This window comes from Perca fluviatilis, chromosome 7 (genome assembly GCF_010015445.1).
Source record: "Perca fluviatilis chromosome 7, GENO_Pfluv_1.0, whole genome shotgun sequence".
NCBI lineage: Eukaryota > Metazoa > Chordata > Actinopteri > Perciformes > Percidae > Perca > Perca fluviatilis.
Window position 1 is genome coordinate 5,312,253 of NC_053118.1, and position 25,394 is coordinate 5,337,646.

At 39.6% G+C, this 25,394-nt stretch overlaps 1 protein-coding gene and 1 long non-coding RNA gene across 7 annotated transcripts in view; one reads left to right on the top strand and one right to left on the bottom strand.

Moving 5' to 3' along the window:
* Window positions 1-3,049: 3,049 nt before the first annotated feature.
* LOC120562253 lies at window positions 3,050-3,774 on the bottom strand. Its single transcript, XR_005639722.1, has 3 exons — window positions 3,529-3,774; window positions 3,207-3,271; window positions 3,050-3,093 (listed from the first exon to the last, which is right to left on the bottom strand). It is a non-coding gene; the product is annotated as an uncharacterized LOC120562253 (long non-coding RNA).
* Window positions 3,775-23,961: 20,187 nt separating this feature from the next.
* LOC120562244 (palmitoyltransferase ZDHHC3-like) overlaps window positions 23,962-25,394 on the top strand; it is a 130,877-nt gene continuing 129,444 nt past the window's right edge. For 5 of the 6 annotated variants that reach the window (XR_005639716.1, XM_039805862.1, XM_039805863.1 and 2 more), the window contains exon 1: window positions 23,962-24,074. The gene's annotated coding sequence lies outside the window, so the exon portion shown is untranslated. Of the gene's footprint in view, window positions 24,154-25,394 lie in introns of all 6 variants that reach the window. The other variant, XM_039805861.1, reaches the window with a different exon arrangement.

Consider the following 25,394-nt stretch of genomic DNA (forward strand, 5'->3'; position numbering starts at 1 on the left):
TAATTAAAAAATTACATTTAAGTTGCAAATAAAGCATATCATCTCTAGATCTGTTTTATTAGTGGTGAAATTGTACTTAACAGACTGGGTCCGTGTACTTTTCGTTCATTTGATTTTCATTTCATAAACAGGTATTAAAAAACAAATGGTTATTTGATTTTCGTTTTAAATCATGGGGATCAAACCTCCGGTGCTGGGTCTAATATTCTAATATTAGCTGCTGCAGCGCTAGCAGCTAGCTACCAGCCCTGTGAGCTTGGTCCCCGCGGTTCGCTCCCGGTGCTGACTGACTCTGGTCCGTCTGCAGAGCGTAGCATCTGCCTAGCTGACCTGGGAATCTACCGCTACCGTGATTTATTCATATTTTATTTACTTTGCAGTGATATGCTATGCACTGATGTCAGGCAGGCTTGCTGCTGCTTTTAGTCTGAGCCTGTGAGATAACTAAACTTCCTTTGAATATAACGTGCATATAAATAGACGGAATAAATAAAAGTCCCCGGAAATAAATATAAGTAAAAAATATATATTTATGCTTTTTAACTATAAATGACTAATGCCTATATATGTATTGCCTCATTTATGTATTTCATGTTCCATTTCATAGCCATATTTATTATGTAAAGGGGGCAAAAATGGACGATCAGTCGCTCAGGAAGTTATAGACTACAGTTTCCCTCAACAGCAGCCGGGACATTCTAACGCTTTAACGTGAAAAGCTTAACGTGGTAACTTAATGTACCTAAACAATGATCAATCAGATATCAATCAGTTATCAGTCACATAACGTCCATAATAATTGGACTTTGGGTTAGATTTTTTGACAGTTTTCAGTGGTTATGAGGAGCAATATGAGAGAGAAATTTGGTAATCATTGATCATTGTTTAGGTACATTAAACCACCTCTATTTGTTTCTGGACATCAAGCTAGGCCATATGCTAGCTAGCTAGCTAGGTGCTTAAATTATGTTACTCACCCTCGTAGTTGTGGACATAACTTCATACGTCCCACTTCAAAGCTTTCTCCAGTTTCCTGACCGGGTGCAGGTGAAAGTGCGTCGACCATTCTGTGCACATTGTTGACATATACTTATAATAAAGCTATAAACGGCGGGGATATATAAACTTGGTTACAGTCAGGTTACAGAGCAGCCGCCCTCAACAGACGTTCTAAAGTAAAAGTGACGCACCCTCAACAGGGTTGGGATCATTTCATTGGTCAACACTACAGCTGGCATTCTATTGGTTGTTGACTTTTGATAGGGTTATAACACACAAAAAATCCAAGCGCCGGAGAAATCCGAGCAGAAACTTTGCAAGTTAGCAGAATCAGCCTGAGTGCGAGGAGAAGGTTCAAAGCTGAGAGCAGGAAATCTGTCCAAACAACAACATATCTGAGTCCAAGCAGAAAGTTTGAGTGCAAGCAGAGCAAATCCCGCTGCGAGCACAAACTTTGAGCACAAGCAGAGAAAATCCAAGCGCGAGCACAAACTTTGAGCACAAGCAGAGCAAATCCAAGCGCGAGCAGTGACTATTTGAGTGTGAGAGCAAGGTTTTGAGGGAAATTATTACAAAATCTGAACGTAATATCAGTGAGAAATGCTCTCAAATTGAAAGAATGCGCTCTTGATTAAAGATAGGAATATAACTCCATAGCTAACAGGACAGACAAAAGATCCGTTCGCTTGGTCACAAATTTGAACTGAAATACTGCCATTGACTAAAACCTAAGCTGACTACACTTCACCGACGGTGTTATAACGCAAGGTAGGACGAAGATACCAAGAAGGACATTGTCGGCTGTCAACAGTAAAGACTTTCCTCCGCTCAAGACTGCTAGCCCGTATGCTAACGCGGGAAACAAGTTAGCTTTCCACAGCTAGCTAAGCTGCTAGCCCTAGTATGGAGGATACATCAAAGTTGGCCACAGAGACTGAACCTTCCCTCGGTGATGTTTTAACCACCATAAGGAACCTGGACAACAAGGTGAGAGATTTTGGTAAACAACTTAAAGAAAGCTCCGACATGGTTGCCAGCATTATACAGCGAGTATACACCTGTATGTAGCTGTTATGTTCATTTGTGGTCTTAGAGTGCCATCTAGTGGCCAATAGATGTAACTGTACAATTAAACCTACAGCGTATTCTTTACTACATTGGAATTTATTGATTTCCATTACTATCCAGTATTATTTGGTTGTTTGCACAGCAACTATTTATTGCATAGCAATTATATATATTGCATATAATTATGTATATTGCAGTGAGTTGTTGCTTATTGATCTGTAATCTGTATATATGTGTATTCATTATGTACAGGTTATATTTACATATTCTGTATTTCTTTATGTTACAGAAAACCACACCCACACACAAACACGTACTATCACAAGCAACAAGCACTGTATTCACCTGCTGGAATTGGATAAATAAATAAATTTGTTGAACTAAACCAAAGGTTGCAGCGACTCTTACCGGAGTACATAGCCAGCTTGGGTAGCGCCAGCACATAACGTACACGGACTTCACAAAATCTGTATAACTTTGCCAAGCGCAAATCAGTACAATAAATTGTTGGGGAGGGTCATCCTTTTTCTCCCAATCGTGTTGGAGGGTCATCCAAAATGTATTGCTGATGAAGGGAGGGTCAGGTCTATTTTGACTAAAGGTCCCAAAACTCCTCCGGTGGCCCCTTAAATACATAACAAACAGTCCCTAAAGACAATCAGTACTGCGCGATGCACTGCTTATGGACACAACACATAAATGCACCTGAAAAATATTCACATTGACCAAAAACGGATCTAATATTACCCTCTTTTCTTCTCGACCGACTCCGAGCTGAACTCTTCACAGCTTCTGCCCACTATGCCAGATCTGGTTGTTTCTACCTGTCTCGTAATATGTTTTACAGGCAGCTGGAAAACAATTAAATGAGAGTGGTATGAATAAAAAAAATAAAAACATCAGTCACAGTAAAATTAAACAAGGAAGGATGAAACAGTAAAAATTACTTACACACAATGGCGTCATTATCAGCATCATGTAAATCTGGACTTGCAGACATAGCTCCGAGCAAATATAGGTCATGGCCTCGTTATGAAAAAAAATGTTTACGGTTAAGATCGGTATCTATTAATCTATTACTCCTTATACAGCAGAATTAATGAAATTCATTAAATGAAAGCATATTCTTTAAATCTTACCCTTGCTCCGGTTCATAGCGCCTGCTACAATTTGTCTCCGAGTTGTGAAGACGGCGTACTGCTTCCTGTAAATTACAAGACCAAAAATATACACTTTTATAAAGCAACTCACTCGCTTAGCTCTGCCTCAATGAATCTCGCTACAAGTAGCCAGGCACACAGCTGTGCTACTGGCATTTAAACTTGCGTGCATGGTGGGGTTTAAAACATTACTGCCAAGTCTAAGTAGCCTGTTTAACATCCAAAGACAGTCATTGTACTTCTCAAGAGTTAATAAACAGTATAGACTAGCGCGCAGTTTCATTAATAATCATATACTTACGTTGTATTTTCCTTTTCTGTGGGTGCATCTTTACGGAGCCCCTGAGGTGACATGGAGGAGAGAAAAAAACGCTCCGTACGTCTTGAACAACTCCTGTGTGTTTCCAAGTGAAGTTTGACAGAGTGTACAGACAAATCTTTTACCAGTTGGCCTGAAATACTCCCATACTTTGGAAGCTTTTGCTCTAAGTCTCGGACTCATCTCCCTCCACTATTTTTCAAATCGAAGCAGCGAAGCCATGATGTGGGTAGGGGCGGAGTGATAGAGAAAGAGGAGCAGATTAACCAGCAGGGCGCGAACGGCGCACAGACTGGTGTGGAGGTGAATTACAGTGAGTTTTAATGGAATACTGGGAAAGCTTAATAACAATAGGACAATTGAAGTCTAGATTATGAGGCCATTTCAGTAGAGCCAACAGCTTCATATGCCATGGACGTGAATATGGTGCTGAATTTGCCAGTATTTTAAGAAGACAAATGGTTGGAACTTTGTCATGCAATGAAAAAGCTGATATGCTTTATGTGAAGCACAGTGTTTTGGTATCAGCAGAAAGACTTCTCTTAAAAAAAACTGTACAGTGGTGCCTCTGTCTCCATTCCACCAGACAATCTTGGATGAGCAAGACCAAAGAAAGGTCACTGTAGTCATGCCACTATACGCAGTGGTTGAGCTCTAGGAGACTGTGATGTTGTTTGCATGGAATGCACATTTTACCTTTTGTGGCAAAGCCTGATTAAAACTAATTGTTGAAATAAATTATTTTGTGTATCTTTTTTTACATAACATTGGTCATTGCTAATGACATACACAGTAATTAATCTAGCATACTTTCATTAAATAAATCAATTCAAGCTAAAATTGAAGAGTCTACAATTAGGCTATACTGAGCTTGATCTATTTTAAGAGATTTTCTAAAAAAAAGTTAAAAGTTAATACCTTTTAGAAAAATGTCTCCTGGGGTAAAACTCCCCCTGCTGCTACCCTGATTTACATTTGTATAGCTCACAGCATTTTCATTTACATGATAAAGCCTCCCCTAGAATTAGAGGGAGGGGGGTCATGGGGGGACAACTGCCAAGCAAGGCCCACGTCAATTTCCGACCATTCATGGCAGTTTACGGTGCCGTGTACAGTCGTAAACCTGAAGTTCCACGACAATCTACAGTGCCGCTTACTGACAAAAATCCCACTTTTCATGCAGTGCTACGGATTGCTCAAATTACAGGCCCATCAGCCTCATCGGGACTGATATTAAGCTTTATTCCAAAATCCTGGCTCTCTGCTTAGAGCGCTTTATCGAGAAGCTAGTCCACCCCGACCAATCAGGTTTTATACCCAAGCATCATGCTGCAGACAATGTACTGCAGACTATTTCATGTAATAGAAGAAGCCAAAAACCTTCCATCAGTTTTATCAGTGGATAAAAGGCTTTCGACTGCCTAGAGTGGAACTACTTGTGGCAAGTAATGGAGAGGCTTGGTTGGTTGGCCAAATTCATTGACATGGTGCATACTTTATAAGCGCATCCCACGGCCATAGTCTTCAACCAATGGATTGCACTCTCAGCCGTTTCCTATTAAGCAGGGCTTGAGACAGGGATGTCCGCTCTCCCCCATGCTATTTGCAATCTCTCTTGAACCGTTAGGCAGTCAAAATCAAGGCAGGATATTGTATGTGAAATAGTACAAGCTGCAAATAATCTGTTACAGTCAGGAACCAAGATAACTCTTGTATGGGTACCAGCTCATATAGGCGTTGTAGGAAATTAGTTAGTAGATAAATGTGCTAAGCAAGCAGCTGGAAATTCCAGCGTAGATATTGAGGTCAATTATAGCAAAGCAGAAGTTAAAAGTATGGTTAAAAACATAGTTAAGGATAAATGGCAAACATTTTGGGACAATGGGCAGACTGGAAGACAGTTCTATAATATCCAGAATAAAGTGGGAACGAGCAGAAATATGACCAGAAGCAAGGAGGAGGACGTATTTTCAAGAATGAGGTATGGACACACAAGATTAAATAATACTTTGTTAATAATGAAGAAGTATGCTGATGGCAACTGTGTGTTCTGTGGTAGTTCAGAGTCTATAGAGCATGTTATTCTACAGTGTCCTAAAAATCAGGAAGAAAGACAAAGATTAATCTCACAATTGCAAGGAAAACTATTAAGGTTAAACTTAGGACATTCTACAAAGAAGCTCAGGTGAAATATGTTTTAAATATGTATTTAGCTTCCTGAGGAATACAGGACTAATTAAAAGAATTTATTTTTCTTTTTTTTTCTTTTTTAATCATACTTGGAAAGGTTAGACTCCAGTACCACACCCCAGTCCAGCTGGTGGCGGTAATGTGCCGTTAAAGTTGGAGGGATGGAATAATACCGAATAGTTGGAAAAGTGCAGTAATACTACCATTTCACAAACCTGGTAAGGACCCAGCTAATCCTGGTAACTATAGGCCCATAGCTTTGACATCTCACTTATGCAAATGAATGGAGAAGATAATTGTTCGCAGAATATCACATATATTGGAACACAGAGGATTGCTGACTAATATACAAAGTGGATTTCGAAAAGGTCGCTCCACAACATATGCTCTAGTTAGAGTCAGTAATGAGGTGGAAAAGGCATTGAAAATGAAAGAGCTTATGACAATAGTGTATTTTGACATCGAAAAGGCATATGATACCATGTGGAGGGAAGGACTGCTTATTAAACTTATTAGTATGGGTATTGGAGGAAGGTTGTATAATTGGATTATGGACTTTTTAAGGAGGTAAATTAGAGTTAAGGTTGGATCAGAGGTGTCTATGTACTTCGATGTGGACAATGGTATTCCCCAGGGGAGTGCAATTAGCCCTGTACTGTTAAAGATAATGATAAATGATATTTTCTCAAACTTAGATGGATGTATCAAATCAGCACTTTATGCGGATGATGGGGCCATTTGGACGAGAGGAAGGAATGTGTCATATGTAGTAGGGCTGAACGATTAATTGCATTTGCAATAATATCGCGATATGTTAAAACGCGATTTCCTAATCACAAAGGCTGCGATTTGGTCACATGACTCGCGAGAACAAATCAGTCTGCACTCAGCAGAGAAAGCATCAACTTGGCACACTAACCCATTCTCTTAATACAGCCATGTAGCTAATGCTACACCTTGAGCTGATTTCTGTCATTCAAACAACTCAACTGAAACTAAACTGTAGTTTAAAACTTTTACAGCCATTTTAATAAAATTAAGGGTTTTATTCGGGCTTGAGTCCATACATGCAGTTAATGGATACAGTCACAGAACTGAAGGCTCGGTTGGCAACAATTAGCTCTGATTAGCGGTTAGCTCCGGTTAGCTCCTTTATAAAGATATGGAGTGGAGGAGCTGCCACTGAGAGGGTAACAACCAGACTCTGATAAATGACATTTGGGGAGCTTTCACAGCAGCGTGGCCGCGGTGTTTCAACGGTTTTATTAGTATATATGTATATGCATTTTGTGTGTGTGTGTGTGTGTGTGTGTGTGTGTGTGTGTGTGTGTGTGTGTGTGTGTGTGGCGCAAAAGTGGGTATGCGCTATATGCGGCGCATAGGGGCGCAGCACCGTGGGGGCGCCAAAGCGATGGTTAAAAAAAATAAAAAAGTAAAAAATATTTGTTTTGATGTTTTCTATATGTAGCTGCTTTTGTGCGTTTCTAAATCATTTCTTCATTTCCTCAATGTTATTATATAACATCGTAGAGGACTAACAGGCTTGAGTAGGCGCCCTGTCTCATAAGATTCCATCATAGATGAGAAGGGCGCTCCCTACTATGGCCCGCTATTGAAGGGCGGGTCCGGTCTTGGCGTGGCCATAGTAGGATTCGTAATATCGCGAGTGGGGGCGCCGTGAGCGCTGAGCAAACAGGTACAGTAGTGAGTTGTCGTCTGTGGAAAAAGATAGATAAAGCAAAAAATCTGTCGGTGGCTAAAAATAGAAAAAGAAAGAGGGAAAAGGAGATGGCATGTCAATGGATGCAACAGCAGTTAAATAAGTGGATGGTGAAAGGCAACAGGTAGGATTTAAAGTGTGACGTCTGTGCTTGGAGGCTTGCACATATTCATGTTAACAGACAAGCTAGTTTTTGCTAACACTAGGAATGTAGCAGCCAAATGGGGGTTTACAGCTAGCTTAGAATATGCAGAACTGAGGTTGCTGAGCTGAAAACTGGAAAATATAAGGTATCATGTACAATAAATGAGTCTGGAAAACATAACTAATGCTATAACTCTGGTTTACCATGGAATCATTAATAGATTTTGTGTTACCATTAGCTGTCAGACATATACAGGCTAGGCCTATAGTTACATCTGTTGGGTGACATGGAAGCTGTAATTACAGGGTTCTCTCTCTCTCTCTCTCTCTCTCTCTCTCTCTCTCTCTCTCTCTCACTCAAGGGGTGATAGAATGCAAAACCAATTTTACCCTGTCATAGTTGAATAACGACAGTTCGGTGGGTAAATAGGACACACATAGAAGCTCAAAATCCCATTGAAACCCCTTTACTATGAAAATCTCATATTTTGAAACTGCCGCTGAAAACGGGCGAATCTCAACAAAGCTGGAAGTTGACGTCAACCTCCCAAAAACCGGAACCTTTGTCACAGCCATGGGTGTATTAAGAGAACGGTCACGCCCCAACATTTACATAGGCTACACAACTGACCTGAGATCAGGTAGTTTTCTGAATCTAGCTAGGTCACGCAGATCTCTGCTATTCCATTACAAAATTCACTTCTGAAACTTTTTTATGCGAGAAATCAACCATATAAAGCTCAAATATGGGCCGCTTTACAAAAATGGATGGCTAATTGCAAATTTTCTCCAACTGTGTGTCGGAGTTTAGTGCCGGTGTTGGTGCTGCCTGGGTTGCTACATCGCCGCCCTGACCGCAGTGTCAGCGAGCTTGTTACGCCTGCAATCTTTTACCGCAGCCCGCAGGTTCCAGTTAATCTTATAATGGGTATGTGTGTTGAGTTATTTAAACAAACAATCGGGGAAATAAACGCCTCTTGTCCGCGAGTCTCATTGATAGAGCCGCGGTGAGATGGAGTCCATCAATGAGAGCTAGCTAGCCTCCTCGTAACTCTGACATTCACAAAAATACATTCAATTGAAATCCGAAATCGGACAAGTGTTAGCTAAGCTTTGTAAGACCTTGAGGAACCTGTAATATTCATGCCGTGACGAAATTCAAACTCTAAATATACTTTAGTTATGCGAAAGTGTAGCTAGCTAGCTGGGATATTTCCCCATTGTAATGAATGGGACATATAGCAAGCAGCTGCTCGTCCTACAAAGACGCCTCGCGTTCATAAAAATGCCTTAAAATCAAATCGGACACAACGGTTAGCTTTATAAGACATTGGGGAATGATGTTATATAAGTGGCGTGACGAAATTCAAACTGTAAATATAATTTAGTTATGGCGACAGTGTAGCTAGCTAGCTGCGGTATTTCCCCATTGTAATGAATGGGACATATAGCAAGCAGCTGCTCGTCCTACAAAGACGCTTCGCGTTCATAAAAATGCCTTAAAATCAAATCGGACACAACGGTTAGCTTTATAAGACATTGGGGAATGATGTTATATAAGTGGCGTGACGAAATTCAAACCGTAAATATATTCTAGTTATGCCGGCAGCCGGCCGCGGAGCCCCGTAGTGCAGTATCCACAAAGGGTGACTTTTCCCTGGGCATGGAGCCCAGCAGGCTGCCGCTTTCTCGTCAGACTGTGTGGAGCTCCCAAAGTCCGACACGTCTTACCAAATTTGCAATTAGCCATACATTTTTGTAAAACGGCCCATATTTCAGCTTTATATAGTTGATTTCTCGCTTAAAAAAGTCTCAGAAGTGAATTTGGTAATGAAACATTGCAGTGTCTGGAATATGAGATTCTGTCGCTTCTCTAATGTATGTGTATTGGGGATTCGCTCAACCAATCAGCACGCGTCTCTAATGTTTGCGTATGGCAAGTCGCTCAACCAATCAGCGCGCAGCTCATCTAAATATTCATGACCATACCATATTTGGAAGAAAAGCTCTTGTTACAAATAGGGCCAAAACACAGGGATGCATAAGGGCCAATAAAATATCAACCAGGCCATTTTCAGCCCAACCAATGTTACATACCCCATTAGGAGACCATAAGGAACAGTGTGAAATACCCTATATAATCATTCTATCACCCCTTTAAAAGGTCTCTGTGCTAAGTGGCTCTCCATATTTGTACTTTTTAAAATCCCCCCAAAAAAAACAGCAGCACAACCTTACTGCATACTAGTTGTCTTATCTGATGCCATCACTAGGCTGACTTAAGAATTGAATTTAGGCTGCTATAGGAAAGGAAGGGAACGGGTAGGTCTAACATTAGGTGGAAGTGTAGGGGGAGCCACTTGATACCAACAGATTAATTTCTTAATATTATGGAAAAACTAATATGGAAAATCTATTACATAATGTTTGTTTGACAATATGTCTTAGTGGAGAAGAACACAGACAAGGAGTGAATGAGACAGACATGAGGTCGGCGATGACATCAGGTAGAGATGAGACCAGTGATGACATCAGGTAGAGATGAGACCAGTGATGACATCAGTTAGGAGTTCTATTAGTTAGACCACACTAAACTAAAGGTCCAGTATGGTTTGAAGTTCTGTTGACTAACCTATTCACTGTGTCTTTTTTGGGGAAAAAAATAGTGCAGACAAAGATGGAAAATATAACAATTAGCCTATGTCTGACAGCGGGGATGTAGTAAACATATCAGAATGGGGGGCACACTTATTTATTTATTTATGTTTTTTGGTGGGGAGAAATTGTACCCGTGTGTGTGTGTGTGTGTGTATATCTCTCTCTCTTATATATATATATATATATATATATATATATATATATATATAAAAGAGAGAGAGATATACACACACAAAAACACATATATATATATATATATATATATATATATATATATATATGTATATGTGTATATCTCTCTCTCTTTATATATATATATATATATATATATATATATATATATATATAAGGGCTGTCAATCGATTAAAAAAAATTAACTAATTAATCGCACAATTTGCTGTAATTAATCGCGATTAATCGCTTTTTTTTAAATGAGACTGAAGCTTGTAGTAATGGATATTTAAATGCTAAATCACTTAACTTTGCAAATATGAAGAAAAAACAAACAAGGAAATGTTCTGCTAAGTTCAGAATGTTTAATATCTTTCAGAACAACAGCAGCAACAATTTGGCTTATTTAGTCCTGCTGAAGGCTGCTGAAACGGCTAGAAACTGTCCGACTTGAGAGCAGATTTTTGTCACCACCCCCAATATTAGCCACATACCTAATATACCATATTCTGAATAATATACAAATATATATAGAATATAAATTACAATCTAGGCAGTACTTAATATCATACATATTATAATATACATAGTGTTTAATCTGAATGACTAAGCAAAGCACATATATCTAAACACAGAAATGCACATCAATATCAATATCAATGTTACACATTAAACCAGTAACCCAAAACCACAAAGGTGTATGTTGGCCTAAAGTGAAAACAGTGAGTGTAGTTTTAGATAGCGACGCTGTGCACAGCAATCCATTACCAATGTAAAGCGATTGACTACATTTCCCTTCCAGCACCGCAACCAGGAAGTAGCTTGTGTGACAGTGAGACGCACCAATTTCAAACATTTACTGGAATATAGTCACGGATACTATCGAGTCGACAGCGTTAAACATCAGACTGCAAATAAGGTTTTATCAGCGTGATCAACATAACAGTTATCAAGCAAACAAATCGCGCACGTACATATCGGCAGCACAGCAGTAGAGCAACAGACAAACAAACTTAAACTGCAGCTCAATGTAGCGAAACAGCAGCTTACCGGTGGCGCATCTCTCCTGACGAGACATGTCGGAACTAGTACTCGGTCCCGTTTATAGCCCGTGCTCATTCATTTCTGGATTCTAACACATTGTCTTTTTTCTCTTTTGGGATCTTACTGGTCCATGTTTCAACTTTTGACTGGACGGTACTTCAATCAGGTAAGTCCCTCCCACCTATTAACCTGCGGTACATTGCTGTTGAACACCCGTGACGTAGTGAATGCTACAAATACAGAGTAGCGCCGCCTGCTCTTATGGAGACGTATTACGTTTCTCAGCCGCCACATGAAGTAAACACAGCTGCGTTAATTTCGTTAATTTTTTTTAACGAGTTAAATATTAAAAAATTAACGCGTTAATTTTGACAGCCCTAATATATATATACACAGTACAGGCCAAAAGTTTGGACACACCTTCTCATTCAATGCGTTTCCATGTCTTATATTCTAGTTTCTTCAAAGTAGCCACCCTTTGCTTTGATTACTGCTTTGCACACTCTTGGCATTCTCTTGATGAGCTTCAAGAAGTAGTCACCTGAAATGGTTTTCCAACGGTCTTGAAGGAGTTCCCAGAGATGCTTAGCACTTGTTGGCCCTTTTGCCTTCACTTTGCGGTCCAGCTCACCCCAAACCATCTCGATTGGGTTCAGGTCCGGTGACTGTGGAGACCAGGTCATCTGGCGCAGCACTCCATCACTCTCCTTCTTGATCAAATAGCCCTTACACAGCCTGGAGGTGTGTTTGGGGTCACTGTCCTGTTGAAAAATAAATGATGGTCCAACTAAACACAAACCGGATGGGATGGCATGTCGCTGCAGGATGCTGTGGTAGCCATGCTGGTTCAGTATGCCTTCAATTTTGAATAAATCCCCAACAGTGTCACCAGCAAAGCACCCCCACACCATCACACCTCCTCCTCCATGCTTCACGGTGGGAACCAGGCATGTAGAATCCATCCGTTCACCTTTTCTGCGTCCCACAAAGACACAGTGGTTGGAACCAAAGATCTCAAATTTGGACTCATCAGACCAAAGCACAGATTGACACTGGTCTAATGTCCATTCCTTGTGTTTCTTGGCCCAAACAAATCTCTTCTGCTTGTTGCCTCTCCTTAGCAGTGGTTTCCTAGCAGCTACTTAACCATGAAGGCCTGATTCGCGCAGTCTCCTCTTAACAGTTGTTCTAGAGATGTGTCTGCTGCTAGAACTCTGTGTGGCATTCATCTGGTCTCTAATCTGAGCTGCTGGTAACTTGCGATTTCTGAGGCTGGTGACTCGGATGAAGTTATCCTCAGCAGCAGAAGTGATTCTTGGTCTTCCTTTCCTGGGGCGGTCCTCATGTGAGCCAGTTTCGTTGTAGTAGTTTTAGTTTTTGCGACTGCACTTGGGGACACATTCAAAGTTTTCGCAATTTTCCGGACTGACTGACCTTAATTTGTTAAAGTAATGATGGCCACTCGTTTCTCTTTACTTAGCTGATTGGTTCTTGCCATAATATGAATTCTAACAGTTGTCCAATAGGGCTGTCGCCTGTGTATCAACCTGACTTCTGCACAACACAACTGATGGTCCCAACCCCATTAATAAGCGAAAAGAATTCCACTAATTAACCCTGACAAGGCACACCTTTGAAGTGAAAACCATTTCAGGTGACTACCTCATGAAGCTCATTGAGAGAACACCAAGGGTTTGCGCGCTATCAAAAGAGCAAAGGGTGGCTACTTTGAGGAATCTAAAATACAGTGCCTTGCGAAAGTATTCGGCCCCCTTGAACTTTTCGACCTTTTGCCACATTTCAGGCCTCAAACATAAAGATATAAAACTGTAATTTTTTGTGAAGAATCAACAACAAGTGGGACACAATCATGAAGTGGAACGAAATTTATTGGATATTTCAAACCTTTTAAACAAATAAAAAACTGAAATATTGGGCGTGCAAAATTATTCAGCCCCCTTAAGTTAATACTTTGTACGCCACCTTTTGCTGCGATTACAGCTGTAAGTCGCTTGGGGTATGTCTCTATCAGTTTTGCACATCGGAGACTGACATTTTTGCCCATTCCTCCTTGCAAAGCAATCGCTCGAGCTCAGTGAGGTTGGATGGAGAGCGTTTGTGAACAGCAGTTTTCAGTTCTTTCCACAGATTCTCGATTGGATTCAGGTCTGGACTTGGACTTGGCCATTCTAACACCTGGATATGTTTATTTGTGAACCATTCCATTGTAGATTTTGCTTTATGTTTTGGATCATTGTCTTGTTGGAAGACAAATCTCCGGTCCGTCTCAGGTCGTTTGCAGACTCCATCAGGTTTTCTTCCAGAATGGTCCTGTATTTGGCTCCATCCATCTTCCCATCAATTTTAACCATCTTCCCTGTCCCTGCTGAAGAAAAGGCGGCCCCCAAACCATGATGCTGCCACCACCATGTTTGACAGTGGGGATGGTGTGTTAAGGGTGATGAGCTGTGTTGCTTTTACGCCAAACATAACGTTTTGCATTGTTGCCAAAAGTTCGATTTTGGTTTCATCTGACCACAGCACCTTCTTCCACATGTTTGGTGTGTCTCCCAGGTGGCTTTTGGCAAACTTTGAACGACACTTTTTATGGATATCTTTAAGAAATGGCTTTCTTCTTGCCACTCTTCCATAAAGGCCAGATTTGTGCAGTATACGACTGATTGTTGTCCTATGGACAGAGTCTCCCGCCTCAGCTGTAGATCTCTGCAGTTCATCCAGAGTGATCATGGGCCTCTTGGCTGCATCTCTGATCAGTCTTCTCATTGTATGAGCTGAAAGTTGAGAGGGACGGCCGGGTCTTCATAGATTTGTAGTGGTCTGATACTCCTTCCATTTCAATATTATCGCTTGCACAGTGCTCCTTGGGATGTTTAAAGCTTGGGAAATCTTTTTGTATCCCAATCCGGCTTTAAACTTCTCCACAACAGTATCTCGGCCCTGCCTGGTGTGTTCCTTGTTCTTCATGATGCTCTCTGCGCTTTACACGGACCTCTGAGACTATCACAGAGCAGGTGCATTTATACGGAGACTTGATTACACACAGCTGGATTCTATTTATCATCATTAGTCATTTAGGTCAACATTGGATCATTCAGAGATCCTCACTGAACTTCTGGAGAGAGTTTGCTGCACTGAAAGTAAAGGGGCTGAATAATTTTGCACGCCCACTTTTTCAGTTTTTTATTTGTTAAAAAAGTTTGAAATAGCCAATGAATTTCGTTCCACTTCATAATTGGGACCCACTTGTTGTTGATTCTTCACAAAAAATTACAGTTTTATATCTTTATGTTTGAGGCCTGAAATGTGGCAAAAGGTCGAAAAGTTCAAGGGGGCCAAATACTTTCGCAAGGCACTGTATAAGACATGTTTTCAGTTATTTCACACTTTTTTGTTAAGTACATAAATCCATGTGTTCATTCATAGTTTTGATGCCTTCATTGAGAATCTACAATGTAAATAGTCATGAAAATAAAGAAAACGCATTGAATGAGAAGGTGTGTCCAAACTTTTGGCCTGTACTGTATATATATATGTATGTATATATATATATATATACCAGGCTTGTGCAAAATTCTGAATTTCAGAATTGGCCTCCATTCAATTCATGAATTGAAATTTGAATTGAATTGACTCTGCCCCACAGGAAGTTGAATTTGAATTTGAATGACAGGAAGTGGAATTAAATGAATTGCAATTCAAAGAAATTCCACACAGTCACACATCAGAAAGAATGTGTTGAATCTCACATGCATTCAGTGCAAGGAAGGTTACTTTAGAAATTTCTTACTGTTATAAGTTACCCATTGTAAATGTGGTTTGGATTACTTTATTTGGATTACTTTATTAATGCAAAGCAATTTACTTTTAATTTGATTAGTAACTACAGACCTGCCAACATGTACACATTTTTCGTACGCATTTTGACCCTTAAGTACGCTTGTACGATTCGCTGCTCTCTAGGTACGCATTTTGTTGCATCTCGCATTTCTCCAGTTTCAGTTTCTATGCAGTCTACATCTATGACGTTGATTCTGCCGCTGAGCAGTGGAGTGAAAAGCTTTCGGCCAATCAGAGCGCTGCATTTTAACCCTTCGCCCACCTGCCCCTCCTAGCCAAATGCTTTGCGCGTTTAATTCAATTCAGTGCCTCAGGAAGCCAGGCTGTCCTAGGCTTGCATGCCATGGCTGAACCGCCTCAAAAAAAGGTTCGGAACAATTTCTTATCGGGAGAGATAGCCTTTCATCCACATGTCCAGGCTACCTCACACAGACAGTATATAGAACCTCCTCACGCGTTCTGCACCGGGTGCAAGACAGACATCGACATCAGTCATAAAGGGGCAACAGGTAACGAACACAGTCCCATAAACAAATACTCCCCACCCCCCGAAACATAATGATATTAAAAATAAATGGATGATAAGAAAAAAACTTTCATAGTGTCCATCAGTGATGGGAGTAACGCTTTGATTCAATTTTAATTGGGTATTTTTTTATTTAATCCTACTTATTAGGCTACTTCTAGTCCACCACAATTCAGAGTCAAGCAGGCTATTGAACGTTTTACTTAACTATTTATTTCATAGCTTTAGTTACTTTGCAGCGTCAGATTAATAACACAAAATAATATGAATAAATTATGATGTATTAAAGTGGATAAAGATGAGACTTTGTTGACCACGTGGTGAAATTCACAAGCTACCTGCCAAGAATACTTCTGCTTTTATTTTGGTGAAAGTAACTCAAAAGTAACGCAAAAGTAGTGTAAACATTACAATTCAGAAACGGTAATATTGTAATACAACTAATTACTCTCAAATGACAATAACTAGTAATCAATAATGTATTACATTTTGGAATTGACTTGCCCAACACTGGTGTCAATAGGCTAGCCTAACATACCTGCCATCCTTCCCGTTAGTTGGGGGCAGTTAGAAAAGTGGTGGAATGGCTAGAAAAAGGTTTTAGAAAGGCCAGGTGCTGATTAACGTAAGCTAAAGGTAACAGTTAGGCTATTTATGTGATGTGATGGCAACTGACATAACGCAATGTCACCCATGTCAAATTTTTAAAAGCGTATCTGAAAATATCTGACCCATGTTATTTATTAGCCTATAATTGTGTCTCTGTCAGGCTTCAATCTTGTGCTTTTTTAGTAGTTGCTTTAGGCCTATTTAAAGTTGCTTTATGAGTAAATCATTACTTAGACTACTTAATTTCAATTTGGTTTCAAAATAAAAGACTGTCTGTCTGTTAACTTACTTGTAGATGCCTTTTGAAATTTGAAGTAGCCTATGGAGACACAGACTGGAGCACTGCAGTGCTTGCATATGGCTCTGTGGTTTCCAGGTGTTCTTGTTGGAATTGGTTCTTCAAAATGAACTAGTATTGATGACCTTTTAGGCTTGCTATTATTTTCCATGTCACTGTTATTACAGGTGTCAAATCTATAAACATTTATAATCTGAAGTTGTAAGGGACTTCTGAAACTTAAAAAGTCCAGTGTTGACCATCAACTTGTGTAGAAAAAGCTTTCAAACAAATGTCCACCTCAAATTGTTGTGCAACCATTTTAAATACTTGGTTAAATTAAAGCATTCTGGGAAATGGAGTCATGTTCCATCATATTCCAAATTACAATTACAATAATTAAAACTTTTGTTTGTTCTGTTTGTTCTGTGACTAGAGTTTTTAACATTCACTGCTGGGGGAAAACATTTCCTGAAAATGTAATCTGTACAAGTAGTTCAAACTAATATCAATTATAGAATATGTCATGCAATCATTGTCAGGTTATCATGGCCTTTGTCAGGTTTACATGGACTTTTAGTTGGTGTTCATTGACTTTCTGTTTGTTTCCCCATTCACCGTCACCAGAGGCCTGTACTACGAAGCAAGATCAACTTGTCCTGGATCTCTTTCAGTAATCCGGCTTCAACTAACCTAACAACCGCGGTCCCAGATAACCTGTACTACGACGCTGGTTATCAACTAGTTCAGTCAACTCAGGGTTTCCCGATCTAGAGACGCGCGCGTTCACATAAAAGAGGCGGTGTTTGCACAGCATGACCAATCGCAAACATCTACCAGAGCTGCATGTTATTTCTCCATAAATATGAAGAACACAGACACGGTTTTACAGGGAAAACGCAATACAGTCGCTGCTTCCTAAAACAGGAGGAAAGCTGGCAAAAAATAAATAAATAGCCGACGCTGTAGATGTTTAAATCACAACGCTTATTAATATCACTTCCTCATCAGTCAGGAAGATCTGACCATAATTACACTTGTGCTTTCCATAAACAGTCGTTGCTTTAGCCTATTATTTCAGTTGCGACCCTGGCAGTGGGAAGCGATCGTGAGAGCAAATAAAAAATATAAAAACATAATTCAAACCGAGGCGGATTGATGACACACGGCCAAAGAAGCCGATATGTATCCCTCCCATTAAAATATATAGGCTATATTTCATAAACCCCTTGTTAACGGGTTGTTGGTCTCTCAATGTTTTAACTTTGCGAGCGTCTCTCTCTCTCTCTCTCTCCCTCTTTCTCTCTCTCTGCACCGAGCTCCGCCTGATCTTCTTTAAGAACGGTGACGCCGTTATCAATCGACCTATTGATTGGTCAGTAGGCGGTGCTTTTACACCGGTTGATCTCTGATCTCCAACTTAACCTGCTCCCGACCAGGTTAGGTGTTCAGCACGAGTTACCACGGCGATTGAACCCGATAACAACTGATCCACCTTCGTAGTACAGAAAATCCTGGGTTGAGCCTGAAGTTAGCTCGTTAACGCCAAATCCTGCTTCGTAGTACAGGCCTCAGCACTCACTCCTCTCATTCTCCAGCACACTCCTCCTACTGATTACACACACCTGCACTGCATCAAGCCACATCATCAGTTTACCACCTGCAGCTAATCAGTGACTCCCTACTTAAGCAGCACAGACACTCACACTCTTTGTCTAGTCTTGTTTCTACACGACGCTCTGACCACTCACGTATGTCTAGTTCATCCAAGTTTACCTTACCTGTATCCTGTTGTCTGCCTGCTTCTCTGAGCCTGACCTACTCTGCTGCCGGATTCCTGCCTGTTCTCTGTTCTCAGTTTTGGATCATTGAAATAAAGCTCTGTTTAACTACTCCAGTCTGTCTCCTGGTTGTTCCCTGACAATCATATCTGACATGTATTGTAAAGCTTAATTATTAAACACTTCACTTAAATTATGTATATGAATTTCTTTGAATTTTTATTGAATTGCAATTCTGCTTCCTTTAATTCGAATTGTAATTCTAGATCCTGTTTTTGACATCAATTCAAGAATTGAATTGGAATTTAGGAGTCATTTTCAATTCTGAATTGTGCACAAGCCTAATATACACACTATTTGTTTTACTTATTTAACTGTTGTGGTGGAAGTTTCCTTTGCAGCAGGGGGGAAAGTTTTCAGAGTTTAGTAAATTGAAACAAATAAGACAGACTGAGACTAAAACTAAGTTGGGTTTTTGTATTTTATTAAAGATATATTTGCAAATAGGACAACATGATTTCACAAAAGGCCGCAGCCCAGTGTGGAGTCAGTTTCTCAAATGAGTGAACAAGAACACTAAGCTTATATGCATCTTCAGAGTGACAGCACACATGCACTTGGATTATTATGACGCTACAGTTCTTACAGGCAATCTGATACACATGAAGACAATCAGAAAAAACAAGAGACATCTTGGAGTCATTTCGCCTCCTCCTCCCTGTATGACTTTCACCCCCCCAGTTACATCTTAACTGGCATGGGAAAACTAGAGATAGTTTTAGGGTGACCTTGTAGCCCCTATCTATTCAGACAAACAGTGCTCACATTATGTTCCAGACTGGACGTCTTAGCAGTTAGAATTAAAATCTGCATTTGGGAAATTAGATAAAATCTTTCAGCATTTGTGAGAGAAGTAAAGTACGAATTAAACATAAAAATATAAGGAATTATGCTTAAATGTAATTTTCCCATTACATTGTCTAGTAAAGTTCAAAGACAGTGTTTAAAAGGTGCAATCTACATGTTTACATATGTTTATTACAGTAAATAATAAAATGCTCAGAACCCTAGAGGATCGTCCACGAGCCCAAACGGCACCTCTGATTAATATTTAGATAATTTAATAACAGTCAAATGTAGCTTCTTACCGACTTTTCCTGCTAAAAGCTAAGGAGTTAGCCATCATGGGGTGTCTTTGGTGTCTTTCTAGCCTTTAAAGAAGGTTTTGGGTTTGGATGGACGAGGGAAAAGAGGGAATATGAAATGGAAGCCTTAGATTTTAGATGACCAACCCAGTTAGTAACATTCCACCATGGCTTTTTCCAGAAGTAAATTCAAACAAGCATTTACCTGAGACACAGTTACTATAATTATTTAAAGATTTACACAGACGGATCCAAGAACAAACAGGAATGTGTGGGAGTTGGAATACATATCCCAGAATTTAAAGTAAATCTCTCCAAAAGATTATCTGACCAGTTATCGGGTGGTATTATGCACAGACTCTTTAGCTGTCATAAAAAGCATACAGTCCATGACATCTGTCAGAGAAGACCTACTAATAGAACTTTATCACAGTTTGCTAGGGCTGCAACAACGAATCGATAAAATTTGATTACTAAAAAAGTTGGCAACGAATTTCATTATCGATTCGTTGTGTCGCGCAACTATTACGCCACTCAGTCGCGGAGATAAAAAAAAAATTTAGTTGAGCGCAGAGAGAAGCAGCGCGGAGCGGAGCAGTGCGGAGCGAAAGAAAAGAAAAAGAGCCGAGCGGGGGTAGAGGAAATACGAAGAGAGACCGGAGATACCCTTAACGTTGTTCTGAAACACACGGCGGAGGCAGAGAAATCCCTACGACCTAAGTCATCCAAGGTGTTGGAGCATTTCACACTAAATAAATCAAAAACATGTTAATTGCAAGATAAGCAAAAGCGACACGGCAAGGCACGGGCGCACAACGGTGATGAGTCAGCACCTAAAACGTAAACATTGGAGTCCTTGACAATCCTACTTCTGTTCCGTTTTGAAGTGAGGAACGTAACGTCCCTCCAGTAGCTCTTGTGGTGCTGGTGTTTACTTGTTATCCAGCTTCACAAGCATGACAAGCCAGCGTTAGCTCGTTAATAACAGTAATAAAGCAGGGGTGGTATAGTTTGCAAGACTAAAGACACTTTTTTATTCACTCGCCTTTTTTGGCCCATTCATTTTTCAATCTGTTGTCATATATATTCTGTTCTTCGTCCCATATCAGTTATTGTTGACAAATATATTAGTGTGTGGTGTATAAATGAACTTAACTTGCACTTACTACAATGATGGTAATAATTTTATATTCTGTTCTTTGTCCCATATCAGTTATTGTTGACAAATATATTAGCGTGTGGTGTATAAATGAACTTAACTTGCACTTACTACAATGATGGTAATAATTTAATGAATAAGTGTGTGTGTGTGTGTGTGTGTGTGTGTGTGTGTGTGTGTGTGTGTGTGTGTGTGTGTGTGTTTGTGTCTGTCTGTCTGTCTGTCTGTCTGTCTGTGTCTTCTCTGTATCTGCTATTTGGGTTACTTACCTTTACACAACTATTAACTAAAACAACAAGTATGTATGTATTGAGATGATGTAAATTAATTATTTTTTGTTTTTTTTATCCGATTCATCGATTAATCGAAAAAATAATCGACAGATTAATCGATTATTAAAATAATCGTTAGTTGCAGCCCTACAGTTTGCTAAGATTACATCGGGGTGGCATAGATGTTCAGTTCTGCTGGGTGCCAGCACATGAGGGGGTAAAAGGGAATGAGGGTGCATACAAACTAGCTAAGGAGGCATTACTAAAGGGTATAACAGTTCCAATTCCACTATAGGAAAAGGCGAAGGAAAAGCGGTGGTTAAAGTGATGGTTCGGAGTAATTTCACCCTAGGGTCCTTTGCACCATGACCTCGAGCCAAACAACCCCCCAGAAGCTTTTTTCACCTGGGTCGAACATTAGCGTTATCAGCTGAATAGCTTAGTGCATGGATCCAAGAGTGTATCTTGTACATTACCCCACTAATAATGCCCGAAATGGTACCAAACTTCTACACTAGTACAAATAGATTATGTACTCATAAAATGATGGATTGGAAAGTTTGTAAGTACACCAGGAGTTTATTTAAATAACACTTGCCTGCTGGCTTCTGCTCTCTGCTGCTACTGCTACCGGCAGTAAGACGAGTGCTTAGGGACGTCTACAAATTACAACACTGAAAAGAGATACAACAAAAATATTTATTAATTTAACTTATTTTTAAGTGATGTAGTACAACTAGCAGGAGACAAGTTATAATTGAGGTAAGTTTGGAGATACTACCTTATTTAATCATTAAATGAATAAATATGTTTGTTGTATCTCTTCTCGGTGTTGTAATTTGTAGACGTCCCTAGCACTCGTCTTTCTGCCGGTAGCAGTAGCAGCAGAGAACAGAAGCCAGCAGGTAAGTGTTATTTAAATAAACTCCTGGTGTACTTACAAACTTTCTAGGGCTGTCAGCATTAACGCGTTAATCGTGTTGCGATTAAGGGCCAAGCGTAATGCGTTAATTTCTTTTAATCGCATTAATCGCATGCCACCATTTATTTTCACTTCACTTGCTTCACGTCGTGCCTAACAGGCTACTATTTTGACCCTTTGCCGCACCTTTACTTATTATCAAGCTGCCATACTTCCTCCTAACACATCCTGCTGCTGCAGGCTGCAGGCATGATGGAGAAATGCAGCAGCAACACAATTCTGAATGCCGCTTTTTATTTTCCAAAACTCCTGGACAACTCGTAGATAAGTCGAAAGCCATGCACATTGTATAAAGCCGAATTAAAATATCACCGAAGCACGTCAAGCTTGAGCTACCACCTACGAGCTAAGCATAGTACAGTTAACGTAACTCAGGTTGATGCTAGTGGGCTCAGGCAAAGCACTATTTTGGAGAGTGCTACTCGCCGACCTGTTATTGAAACCAAAGTGCAAAGTGCAAACGCTCATCAACCGGTGATCACTGGACGTCAGTGAGTAATCAAAATTATTTTAAAGTTACTGCACACTATATTGACTCTGGTAAGTAGGGTTGGGTACCGAAATGTTCCGACCTAAACAGTAGTAACAAGACCGAATAAGAACGAAAATTTCAGTCGTAACAGTCTGCTCTGCAGCGCAGCAGCTGCCGTTGTCGGAATTAAACAACACAGATGGTGCGTTCACTTAAAACAGGTAGCCTCGTGGTGCATTCACAGTAATTGTAAAATACCATTTTCCCATCTGGTGGTTGTTTTTGTCGTTCAACAGCAATTTACTGGTGAAATAAGTTATTGTTATAGTTATTACATTATTATTAAATCTTTAATTTTGACCATGGCCTTAACAATAATCAAGTTCCTGACTGTTGATTAGTACCCTTCTCTTTTTTTCTTCTTTTGTTTACAGTAAATAAATAATAAACTAATACAAATCTTAAAGTCAAGTTCATAAAGTAACTTTCTTTGCATTCATTTGATTCCCAATCAAAATATACTGGTAAGAATTGCTTCCTATTGTTAATATGTACTTAAAAACAGTTCTGAAATGCAAAATAATACAATTTTAATCATGTGATAAAACATGCGATTAATCGCAATTAACTATAGAAATTCAGCGATTAATCGTGATTACATTTTTTTTTTATTGTTTGACAGCCCTAAAACTTCCCAATCCATCATTTTATGAGTACATAACATACATACATTTATACTAGTGTAGAAATATGGTATCATTTCTGGCATTATTAGTGGGGTAATGTACGAGATACACTCTTGGCTCCATTAGCACCTGCACTAAGCTATTCAGCTGATAACGCTAACTCGCTCAACGTTTGACCCAGGTGAAAAAGCTTCTGGGGGGTTGTTTGGTTCGAGTTTGTGGTGCAAAGGACCCTAGGGTAAAATTACTTTGAACCATCACTTTAAGAAGAAAGGACTTGAAATATGGCAGAAATGGTGGGAGGGTGACAGAAAAGGAAGGAGATATTATAAAATACAAAAATCTGTCAGTATAAAGAATTATACTGAAAGGACCAGGAGGGAGGAAATGATAATGACAAGACTCAGGGTGGATCACACAGGACTGAATGGCACCTTGTTTTTAATGGGGAAAAGGAATAGTGAGAACTGTGAAAACTGTGGGTTTAAAGAAGATGCAGAACATATAATATTGTATTGCACATTGCATGAGGTGGAAATACGTGTTTTAAAGATAGGGTTCAGGAGGCTGGGCGGGAGTGAACTCTGATAGGGATAATGGGATCAGAAGGGGAGGGAGAGGAGATAAGAATCACCAGGAAGGCGTTATTTAAATTTTTAAAAGCTACAGGGTTGTTGAGTAGAATTTAAAATACTTGTAAAATGACATGATGATACACACTCCAGTACAGTAGGTGGCGGTATGCACCTAAAAGTTGTTTGCAATCCGCCATTAAATAAGAGAAGAAGAAGCAGCAGCAGCAGCAGCAGCTGCTAAAAGATGCTCGTCTTTCAGGTGAGATCGAGCTAATGATAATTAATATGAAGTGAAGGCAAGGAGACGTTTTCGAACGTCTACAACATTATAGTTTACGGTAAGGACACTGACAGAAATGTGCTAACGGGTCATGCTAACAGTTCAGTAAATGTCTGTTAGCGTAAGCTGAAATGGACTGACGTTAGCTAACGTAGCTCAATAACGTTATTTGTCGGCTGCTTTTAGATGCAGTCAGGTTTCAGTACCATATAGGCCTGCACTGCGGTCAAGCCAGCCATCTCCGTGGTCAAATCAGCCAACGCTGAAATTGTAGTGCACTCATATACTAGTAGCCTACTTTTGGTAAATGTATTTAAACGGCGCAGATCGACGGTCTTGGCAAAGTTGGCGACAAGAAAAACATGCGACGACTTCCGGTTTTCAACATAAGGTGTTAAGAAAGTTTATATAAAGTACACAAAAACATAGACAGTATAAAATAGGGTTAGGGTTACAAAGTAATTGTCCCACATTTCTACTGTAAAATGACTTCAAATCTGAAATTGTAGGTGCAATAAAACGACGTTGCTCCTTAATTCCAGACAATGACTGATATATTTGAGTTAGGCCTAGATATTTTTATATATATTTACTGAAAATGAAAAAAAAATTCTTTAAAATTCTGGAGATTTTTTGGAAGTAAAGTCCCTCATATCTATGGTAAAATGACTTAAAATCAATAACTGGAGGTGCTATAAAAATACTTTGCTCCATAATTCCAGACAATGATATATTTGAGTACAGGACATCTTTGACTACACCCTTACTAAAAAATCAAACATTTTTACTATATATTACTATATTTTTTACTGTATAACTTTTGGAGATTTTACCAAGTAAATGTCCGACATACACTACTGGTCAAAAGTTTTAGAACACCACCATTTTTCCAGGTTTTTATTGAAATTCATGCAGTTCAATGTCTTATTGTACTCTGAAATGAAAGAATAGAACAAATGAACAATTTAAGTTAAAAAAAGAAATCATGGAATCAATTTATAAACCAAAATGTTTTCTACATTTTTGGCAGATAGAACAGCTCAACACACTTGTGGCATTCTTTCTACAATGGAAATCAAATATTCTTCAGAAAGTTCTTCCCAACTCTGTTGCAGAAGTTCCCATAAATGTGTGGCACTTGTAGGTTGCTTTGCTTTCACTTTTCTGTTCAGTTCATCCCAAACCAGCTCAATGGGGTTTAAGTCTGGTGACTGTGCTGGCCACTCCATGTTTTTAAGCTTACCATCTTGTTCTTTTTTCCTAAGGTAGTTCTGGCATAGCTTAGACTTATATTTTGGG